Source organism: Micropterus dolomieu, linkage group LG03 (genome assembly GCF_021292245.1).
Source record: "Micropterus dolomieu isolate WLL.071019.BEF.003 ecotype Adirondacks linkage group LG03, ASM2129224v1, whole genome shotgun sequence".
In the NCBI taxonomy this organism is placed as follows: domain Eukaryota; kingdom Metazoa; phylum Chordata; class Actinopteri; order Centrarchiformes; family Centrarchidae; genus Micropterus; species Micropterus dolomieu.
This window is the reverse complement of record NC_060152.1, coordinates 32279077-32289681: the sequence shown is the minus strand read 5'-3', so window position 1 is coordinate 32289681 and position 10605 is coordinate 32279077. Positions and strand designations below refer to the sequence as shown.

The window sequence follows — 10605 nt, the reverse complement described above, 5'->3', positions numbered from 1 at the left end:
GTGTGTGTGTGTGTGTGTGTGTGTGTCTATGTTCTTCCGCCTGTATGTCCCGAATCCACGAGCCTGAACGCACTTGGTCAGACAAAGAGAGCAATGTGCAGCAGGAACTGTAAGTTTCTCTCTGTATGTATGTTTATGTGATCTGTGTAACAGTGCCAAGTCAAAGGGGTCAGTTAGCATGTGAAGACTGTGTCTGTGTGAAACATAACATTATTAACATTTTAGCGTTGGCTGAGAACTAGTTACACAATAAACCTCAAGTTCAGTGATCACAACAATAAAACCCCAATGAAAAACACATCACTGCACATTGATCAAATGCTGTCCTGTGTTTAGCCAAGTAACGCTACAGTTCTATAATAAAAGCTCTATAATGCCCAGATACGTTACCAGTCCATAAGGGAAGAGAGTTGCTTTGGCGTGCTAGATGTTAGCTGGCACGTTTGTTGTGGATTCAGCCAGGCTGAGGGTCTGAGGGTCTGGCCTCTCAGTCTGTTCTTCTCAAAGTTGGCTGAGGCTAACTGAGCTGGTTGCAGGGATCTTAAGTTGGACGTCATGTTGCGGCTGTAAGATCAGAGATTGTTTGTGTATCTGCTGCGAGCAGGCTACACCGTAAGACCGCTGCAGCCGCCGGGTTCCGCCATGTGTCCAGGGAAAGAGCGGAGAAGAGAAAAGAGGGGAAAGTTGTGTTGCGTTTTTTTGTTGATGAGCTGACGTCATGGGTCAGAGGTCAAAGGACACTGACCAGTTGTAGTTGCAGCTGGGTTCATGGGCTGACTTTACACCTAAGTGAGACTTTCTGGAGGAGTTCAGGTACTCGCATGATAAAATTTCAGCTATGATACAGATCAACAGCTTCATCTGTGAAGTCCCTCTGGTCCCAACAGTATATTTCACAGCATTTGAGGGTCTTCCTCAGCAGATTGAGTTTGCTCAGTTCTCATGGAGATAACTCCGATATCTTCAGACTTCATCACAATAGGTCAGTGTTTGACAACTATGCAAACAAAGACTGTTAAGATCATTTTTTCAAACTTTCCAGATTATCTTTTAGATTAGGTACGACTATTCCTGGTTATGACCCAGGTATTGTGCCTGAACGCATTCTGTGTGACACAGATAGAGCCCTGACCAACCCGTTCTCACTCCCACATATGGACGCTTGGTCAAAACCCCTTGGCGTCACTTTTTAAAGCACTAGGTATCCCTTTAGCATAATTTTTCAATGCTACAATCGTAATATGTCAGGTATGTGTCTGGTGACCTGGCATGAAGAACAATAAAGTCGGCACAAGGAGCTGGTGTGTGAGGATGAGACGGTCAAACACTGGACAAATCCAGCAGATCAGTGTTTGTTTCCCAACAGTCACCATTTACTTCTTTTTAACTTAAGTTACATAACACACACAAACTACATAACATGCATAATTTACTTAACTAACTTGTGTGACTAACAGTTATTTTAAATAGCTGTGGTGTCTTAACCTCAAAGTGCACGCATTTCACAACGTTAACCACGTTTATTTTGAAAGTCTAACTGTTTTTTATTTATTATTGCCAACTTGACCAGGTGTAGCATATTTACTGTTGTTAACTCGACCACAGAGCTCTGCGCGTTCCAGAAATGGTGATACCCAGGAAAAGGGGTACCCAGTGAGTTTAAAACAGTGCTTAATTTGTAAATTATTAGGTGCCGGACCGCGTCAAATGTGCCATCCTCGGAAAAAACATTATTAGGTACCAAATTTAATACTAAATAAGGAAATCCATTAGACTTACCCTATTAGGCTCGATGAAATCTTGGATTTTATTTGTGTAGAAGGGCAGTGCTGTGATGGAGCGCACTTTTAGAGGTGCCAGAGCACCGCTCCAACACAAATTAAGCACTGGTTAAAATGTAACGCTAAGGTCCCCTGACCAAGCGTCATATGTGACAACTGAGAACGTGTTGCACTGACGCTGCTGCTGCTCTGCTGATGTGCCCATTCTACTACAGCCTGCGTGTATATATTGTCATTCATTCATATATGTATGTATTAGGGCTGACCCCGACTAGTCGAAGAATCGATGCTTCGATGGGCGGAGCCTGATTCAACTGCCAATCTCACCGCCGAATCCTCACAGCGGCGTTATGAAATGTAGATCAAACCATTATTGCGATATGGGGGTGCTCAATGTCTGATTTTACATAGAACTACCGGTTTTCTCCCAATGAGTTAATATACAGACTGTTATGTATTAAAAGTCAACATATAGCCTAATGCTGTAAATAAATTTTTTTTAAATTATTAATTAAACGCTTAAGGAAGAGGGCGTCGGTGCGCATGTGTGTGGTCAGGCAGAGAGACAGCACACCAGCTGTGCTGGCGTTGTGCCGAGTTGTCACCATTATAGTTTATCACCATTGATGAACCACACAAAGAATATTGTATCGTTACTTGAAATAGACCTGCGAGGAACCGCGACGTGCATGCAGTTGTCGCCCGCATGGCATGCATGCAAAACTCTGCCGATGTGAGGTCCCAATTTGGACATTTTCTCTTAGGGGTGTACTCACTTTTGTTGCCAGCGATTTAGACATTAATGTCTGTGTGATGGGTTATATTGAGAGGCCAGCAAATTTATACCGTTAATTCAAGCTATACACTCACTACTTTGTAGCAAAGTGTCATTTCTCATCAGTGTCACATGAAAAGATATATTCAAATATTTACAAAAATGTCCGGGGTGTACTCACTTTTGTGAGATACTCTACATGCATGCATACATACATACTGTATGTACATACATAATATTATGTTAATTATATATATATATAAACCTCAAAACAACCTAAGAGAAATAGCAATGCATTTTTAATAAGAGCATGGAAGACAAACAAAGGGGTGGGAGTATAAACAGATTTAGCTGTATGTGGGAGATTATTTTATGAATTACTGAGCACAATTCATGCTTTGCTGTAGCGTGGTCCTAATTTGGACACTCAATGAGCTTTCTTCTTAAGGCCAAAATAGCTACATGGTACACTATCTGGTAGATTGATTGTCATTAACATTATTATTAAACATATGTTGCCTTCCTGCACCAGGTACTCGGGCTCCTAGGATAGCAAACATGTATATATGTATTTTTGTTGTGTACAACCCTGTAATGTTGCAGGATTTAATTCAGATTTTAGCCTCTCGCAGAGCTTTGCACCTTTAGTCTTGTTAGGACACACAAGATGCTATGGGAATGCAGTCATTTTCTTCCTGCCAGTCACATAAATTCTGTTGAAAATTAGTATTGTAGCTCCCCTAATAGCTTAGGTGACTTGAATGCATGATGGCAACTGAGACCCTTTTAGTAAGGACAGAGACGAAAGGGAGAGGGAACGTTTTTCTGGATGTAATTTGTGGATTCAGTGAGACAAGAGGCCTTGCCGTCAGAGATAACAAGGCTGGGCTCTGTGATGTGTGAATAATGGCCGGACAGAGGTTTAGACATCATTAGAATAATCAGTCCTGATGTGGATGAAGATGCACGGGAAAACAGGGGAGGCCTACTGATGGCTGATAGTATACTAATTAAGATGCTGGTGGTGCACTGTTAATTTTTTTTGACAACAAAGATGTTCTGTGATCCAACCTAGGAGTTTTGTTTTAATATGCTTCCGCTCATTGTTTCATCCTATTATGGCCATTAGATTTCATTCATCTTCAGTTATTTATTCAATAGACTTGTTCCCTATGTGGTTTGTGCTCTGTTGCGGTGGTGCTCTGTTAGACAGTTTAGCATGAGCAATTTCTTTTAGAAAAAGAAGTTTTAGTTTCATTCTGCTCATGCAGTTGAGATTTTTGAGATTTTGAACCATTGCTGCTGGAGAGCATTCAGCATGTTTGAGCTTTTATCGTATTCCGCTAGTCATCTTGCTGTCTACCGGATTGGAAACCCCATTGATCATATCAGATTTGTTAAGTAATTGATTGTTACTGGTTATTAACCTCCCAGAACTTTGGACCTGCTTGCCAGCCACTGAGAACAGCCTGTAATCAGTCACAAATGGCAGCCGCTAATGAAATTAGTTCCTGGTTCTGCCTCACAACTTTGTTTGTTCCACAAAGTATTGGCAAGGGCATAGAGATGCCATGGTTTACTCTCCCCAGAGAATGGAGTGATAGAACAACAGAATGCAGATAATGAGCTACTGTGTCCGTGTTGTATCTCTGTAATTACTCATGTGTCTGACCAAAATATAAAGATGAGGACATGAAAAGTTCTACTTCCAACAGTTGGTGTATTGTCCACAGCGTTACTGCGGACACAAGGTGATGGAATAATTTTGGATTGTGTGTTTCCATTCTTCTCACCATATCGAATCATTTAACAGATTTTGCTGTTGTTCATGTTGCTGTTACTCTGTAAATTGTCATTTATTCCTCAGAATAAGCATTCATTGGTAGAACTGTTCTTGTGTGCTATTTTACCCATAGCCAGATTAACCTATCGGGGTTTTTTGGGAGGGAAAATGTTGCTGTTGGGTCCTACACACACACAAAACTAGATTTAAATTCAGCACCCTCTAAAAATTACCCACAACCACGTGCCATGCTTTAAACATTGGGCGTTTGGGGCCTTAAGAGGGTTTACAGCTCTGGGGCACTTGTCCATTTTGCCCAGACCTGGTTATTCCTAGAGCCTGGTGCAGGGTACGAATTATACAGCGACAACCAGGAGGGTCAGCTTTTCTCCAGGTCAAAAAGTAAACCCAGTACAGCGCAGGTGCGGGCTTCAGTAAACTAAAATCTTACAATGCTTACAATATCCTGTGTGCAGTCTGTAGATGATGATAAATCAAATTCATTAAACCAGTTCATGGTGCCCCATACCACAAGACAACGTTTGTAGTCAGAGGTCACTATTCTGCAGCAAACCTGCCAGCAGGTCGGACGCACAACAGCAGACCATCAGGACCACTCAAAACAGACCCACACAATGTTAAACCAGAACCAAAGACACTATCATTAAATACAGTCTGCATTATCATATCTAATTCCTAATTCTTATCATTTCAACTTTTAAGTTTCAACTTTTTTTTAGCAAATATCTCCTTTCCTCCTGCTCATGTTGAATGAGAATGAAATGTAATCTGCGTTCAATAAAACAGTTCATGCAAAGTTGGGGAACTGGGAATTTTTGGTCTCTGTAAATAATATTAATGTCTAGACCTTCTTTATATGAAAAGTGCAATGAGAAGCCTTTTGTTATGAATTGGCGCTATATAGATAAAACTGAATACATTTGAAATAATAAACCTAGATTTTAACATTTACCTAACCTGGTAAAACTCCTGAATTCCACAGTGAAAACAAATATTGAGGGATTATTGTAGAAAATACTTAAAATGAAATGATAAACTTTATATTGATTGTATTGATTGTATATTATTGTAATAACTAATCCTCAGTTTCAGTGCTCATGCCTAAGCACCCGTGTTGGCTAACAGTTACATAAAATATGAAATGATTTAATGGTATTGAAATGACAGGATGGGCTCTCAGCTAGCTAACATCAGATAGCTCCTTTAAAGTAAAATAAATGCTAATTACAAAACTCTGAAGGTAGGAAAGTTAAGTGTATTAAAGCAGCTAGATAGCTCACTACTGGCATTAACTTGCAGCGTCTCCATTAGCGTGTGATGCACTGGACTGATGCAGACGGAGAAGACGTTCAACTAACTTCAAGGTTATGAAATGGTACGGTCCATTTTAGGGGTGTCAGAAATCGTATTTCTAAATTCTTGAATTTAAGGCAGAGTATGGGAAGTATTTTGTAATATTTATAATGACAGGTAAGAAACACCCCCCTGAACTGTTGTTTTTGCCTCTTTTGGGGGGGTCCAAGCCATAATTAGGGGGGGTCAATTATTTTCAACATTATTTTCATCTCTGTCCAGTGCAGAGTTAAGACAGAGTCATGTTTAGCTAAGCTTAGAATTACAAAACTTACTTAGCTTACAATGTCTGGAAGCAGGGGGAACTGCTCTCCTAGTTTTCTCAGGGGAAAAAAGTAACAAAAACATACAATTTACTCATTTTATCTTGCTTATGTAAAACCATCTTTGGATTCTCTGTTATTGTGTATGGTCTGTTTTGTTTTGTTCACTGTAGAGAGATGCGCTGTGCTAGAATTTTAAATTTGTTGAATTCTGAACCTGAGCTGCGGAGCTGACCTTAGTTAGTGTAGCCAATGGCTGAAGACCTTGTTCGAAATCAGCGCTGTGTGAAAAACTCAATCCCCTCAATTATTTCAGGGAAGGGACTGCATTGGTATACTATAGCATGTGTGCTGATGATTAGGGCTCCTGCAAAAAAGTGGAACCTGGTTCAACTATTGCTTCAATGCAATGCTCCTGATAGATTTACTTTGTCTGCGTAGCCAGTTTGATTGCAAAATAATCAATCGTGTTTGCTTTCAAAGTATTCCACAGATTAGCCTTAGCTTATCAGCCAGCCAAAGCTGGCCGATTGTTTCCCAAAGCATGACCAGATGACTGCTCGGCATTGTGTTTGGAAATGCCTCTGATTATCTCGTCATAACCAGAGAGTGAAATCCATTCACTCAAGAGTCTGCTTTTGTTGAGGCTTGACTGAGAAACGTCTTATCATCTAGTACCAACAATTTGGCTTCATGACATGTAAAATCTGAATATTAAGGAATATTAAGAGAAAGTGATGGCAGTTGCCCACTGTCTAGCATTACCAGTATGTGAAGGCTGATAAATAATATCTGACAGTGGCTTAGGAATGCCTCGCATGTGGTGATTTAGGGCTTCAAAAGGGTTTTAATACTTGTGTGTGAGTTTGTGTGTGTGTACGCTGAGGTCTGTTCCCCACAGTTGGGATTTTGTAGCCATGGTGACGGCTGTGAGGGACTGTGAGAAAGCTATCTCCAGGAAGTCATAGCCGCGGGGTGAAGCATATGTGGCATGAGGATGGCACCAGAAGGCCGCATCGTGGATGTCCAGTTGGCCATCTGTTGTGGTCCTGCAGCCAGGGCCAGGAAGCCCCCCAGAAACGACACAGGAAGAACGGCATTTTCAAATGCCAAGGCCCGGGACAGCGCCCGTTTCCCCCGGGAGCTCCTCTGAACATCCCAGAGACTGAGCTTCAGACGCTAGCTGTGGGACTTCTAGAAAACATCCTCGACTGGAGCGATGACTCCGTGCGGCGCATTTGTTCGTGTGCAGAATGAGACTGCTAGAGTGGAAGCGGCCACAGCATGGCTCACTCATCGGCCAAAGATCATTACTCCTCCTCATCTCGGGCCAAGTCCTCGGGCTGCTCCACTCCACTCCAAACAGGGAGCCCATTACCAGCCTGCATTATGTAGGCCTGTCCACAAGCTTGAGGAGTCCTATTGGCATTCCACTGCTGGTGTCATGTTACTGTTGGGAAAATATCTGTACTTCTGTTGGCTCTAGTATACTGTAAATGAAATAAAATGATCAGAGTACTCTTGAATTTCGTGACATAGACAAACTCACAGCTGACTCAGTATAATAACATAATGTACAGGCTGAAAAAATACTATTTTAGGATATCTTTAGGGACAATAATTTTGTGTGGTTCCTTTTGTTATTGTAAAAGGCATTCATTTTCCATGTTGAAGGTACCATACATATATTTAATATAGAAACCCACGCTCACCAGAGCACAAACTCTTGTACAGACATCGATGGTTCCCAGATGATGGCCTGTAAAAACTCGGGTAATCTGACTTTCTCTCTGGCAGCATCATCACCTGCAATACGAATGACATTCCCATCAGCCTCAGCTGTACTGTGTGTTTATGCTAATTAGCAAATGTTAGAATGCTACCACGCTAATCTAAGATGATGAACATTGCAAACAGTACACTTTCTAAATATCAGCGTTTCTTGGGATGGTAATGGCACATCTCTAAAAACATGCCCTTTAAGGAAGAAGAGCAGACTAGTCCAGCAGCAGTTGTTGTAACATGGCTTCACATCCTGTGTCTGACGTCTTTGTGCTTCTGCTGAACCAAAAACTGACATATGAGTTGTGTTATTATGCTCCAGCCTTAACTATTATTCAACATGCACCCTCTGGTTATTTTCTTATTTGCTTTTTTCTCTCTTTCAAGGGCCACCATTCTAAAAATACAATCAGCTGAGATAGCTGTTGAATAGCCTGACTTGAGATATTTCTGTAGGTATGTGGGTGCGCGTTACACAACCCTGAGGTAACATAATAGGTACTTTTTTCAAAGGTCAGAGGAAAAGGAGGCCAGATAAAGTCTGCTGCACGCTCCGGTGTCCTTTAGAGAAAGGCCACAGCTAGATTGGGAGCAAGAGGGATGCAGGAAGAAAAAGAGAACAGATCAGTTCTTATGCACAGATTAGTGAGAGGAGTTTGTGGAATAATGAACAGTTTCCCCTTAGGACCATCACCTGCTCCACGCTGCATTCATATGCATGCAAGGCAGTGATGTGTGGCAGAAAACTATCATCCTGCCATTGAAAGTCCAATCAAATAAGTGCAGAGAGGACAACCTTGTTGGTCCTTTCAAACAAATGAAAGCGGCGTAGCACTTTAGCCCTCTGACTCAAGGTCACCTTTCACTAAAGTGTTCCTGTCTCACTGTGGGACATCTGGGCTCCCTTTCTGTAAAGCGTTATTGATAATCGTATGGCTGAACTGGGTGTGTTGTGCCTGAACACCTGCCTCACTAATAAAGGAGATATAGCTGGTTCCTTTCAGAGAGAACAACAGCTTCAGAATCCGTATGATGATCTGACCTAATGCCCAAAGGATATGTCCAGTTTCGTGCAACTTAGGTCTTATTTTCATAGGTTGGCCCATTTTTCCTCCCAGGAATAATAACATCACTGTCACAAAGTTAATTGCTGAGAACATTCAACACAAGCAGTCAGAGAGGTTGTTAACAAATCCCCAGGTTAGCCAAACTTATCTGGAAGAGAAAACAAAGACAAGAGGTTGGGGAAATACTGATGCAGCCTGTTTTCTGAAGTTACGCACATACACAGTTTTTGTGTACAATAAGGGATTCTTACCTTATTCTTATTATGTATTTTTAGTATTTGATTTTGATACCGAAAGAACAAAAGCAGCTTTACAACAACCACCAGTCTTTCTGCAAGTCATAACTTTGCTTCGCCAGGCAACATGAGTATGTTACTTCTTCTGTAGGTGATCTCTGTCTTTGAGTGATTGCCCTCTCAAGCCTATCCAGATGTGATGGGTGGGCATGCAGGAGTGCTATGCAGATGGCATTTATCACTGTACCATTTCCCCCCCCTGAGATTAGTTATATTTCATTACCTTTGCAGATACTGTGAGTGAATGTTTCCCTCCATACATAAAGGAAAGTGTTTTCTTATAAAAATGTATACAATTTGACTTTCTGAATGCTTTAAAAAATATATTTCTTTAATATTTGACTATTCTAACCAACTCTGTACCTCAGGTGCCTCTGGCAATCATAAGACTGTCAGAGAAATCTTTTTTTATCATCACCGTTCTCTTTTTGAACAAATAAAGGTTACTTCTTTTCAAAAAACAATTTTGGTTCTTTAAGAGCCAGAATAAAGGCAATTTTTGAAGATTTTTTCCCCATGATGTTCCAGTGGATGCAGGTGGCTTGGATACTAGCTGGTGTTGGGTTCAGTGATATGGCAATCAGCAGGCTGAGAGACAGGGGATGCACTTCTGTGCAAAGTCCGAGCTAAAAACCACACATTTAATGTTTTCTATAGAAATGCATTTATTCATTAGAGTGTTTCAGTTTAATTTCTGCAAATATTTGGTGCAAGCAAACCTTATGTGGAAGGAGAAATACATTTCAAGGTTGAGTTTAAGCTAAGTGGGTGAAGCCTAAAGCTACCGTTTTTCTGTGTATGTTAGAAAAGGACATTTTAACCTTATCAAAGAAAATGTACACTATGTCAGACATAAAAAACATTACACAAATGGGAGAAGCACTGGACCTAGAGTTGAATTTCATCATATTCCATCAACATGAGCAAGATGTCAAGATGGATGGATATCAGCAATTACAAGCACTTTTTTGTACATTACATTTATGTAGCTGACACTTTTATTCAAATTGACTTATAAGAAGTGCATTCATAAATAAATATATATATAGATCCAACCCAAACATTGCATTAATCATGCAAGTAGATCAATTTCATCAAATATGCTGAACTGCTTGAAGTGCTACATGCTCGTTCCACCATTGTGGAGCCAGGACAGTAAACGATCGGGATTTTGTGGAGGAGCAGCAAGCCTCTCCCACAATGCAAATTTTTAGCGTGTTTCATTAGACACTCCCTGCCTGGTAAATGTCGATATCTTTCAAACTCCACACCCCCTGATGACTTCACTATGACATCATCAAGAATATATTCTCAGACCGCCACAGAAGACTAATACAAGTGTTTTCACAGGGTGAGTAGTACCAACCATGATGAGTAAACAGAATTCCATATGTAAAATGGAGTGCCTGTTTAACATCACATGAATTTGTTAAAGAAAGCACAAAACAACAAGTTAGAAAATGTAGACTTGAAGTAATTGTTTT

The 10605-nt window shown here is 40.8% G+C and overlaps 1 protein-coding gene across 1 annotated transcript in view; it reads left to right on the top strand.

Moving 5' to 3' along the window:
- Positions 1 to 61: 61 nt before the first annotated feature.
- tsnare1 (T-SNARE Domain Containing 1) overlaps positions 62 to 10605 on the top strand; it is a 187238-nt gene continuing 176694 nt past the window's right edge. Inside the window, exon 1 of the mRNA XM_046045292.1 lies at positions 62 to 109. The gene's annotated coding sequence lies outside the window, so the exon portion shown is untranslated. The remainder of the gene's footprint in view (positions 110 to 10605) is intronic.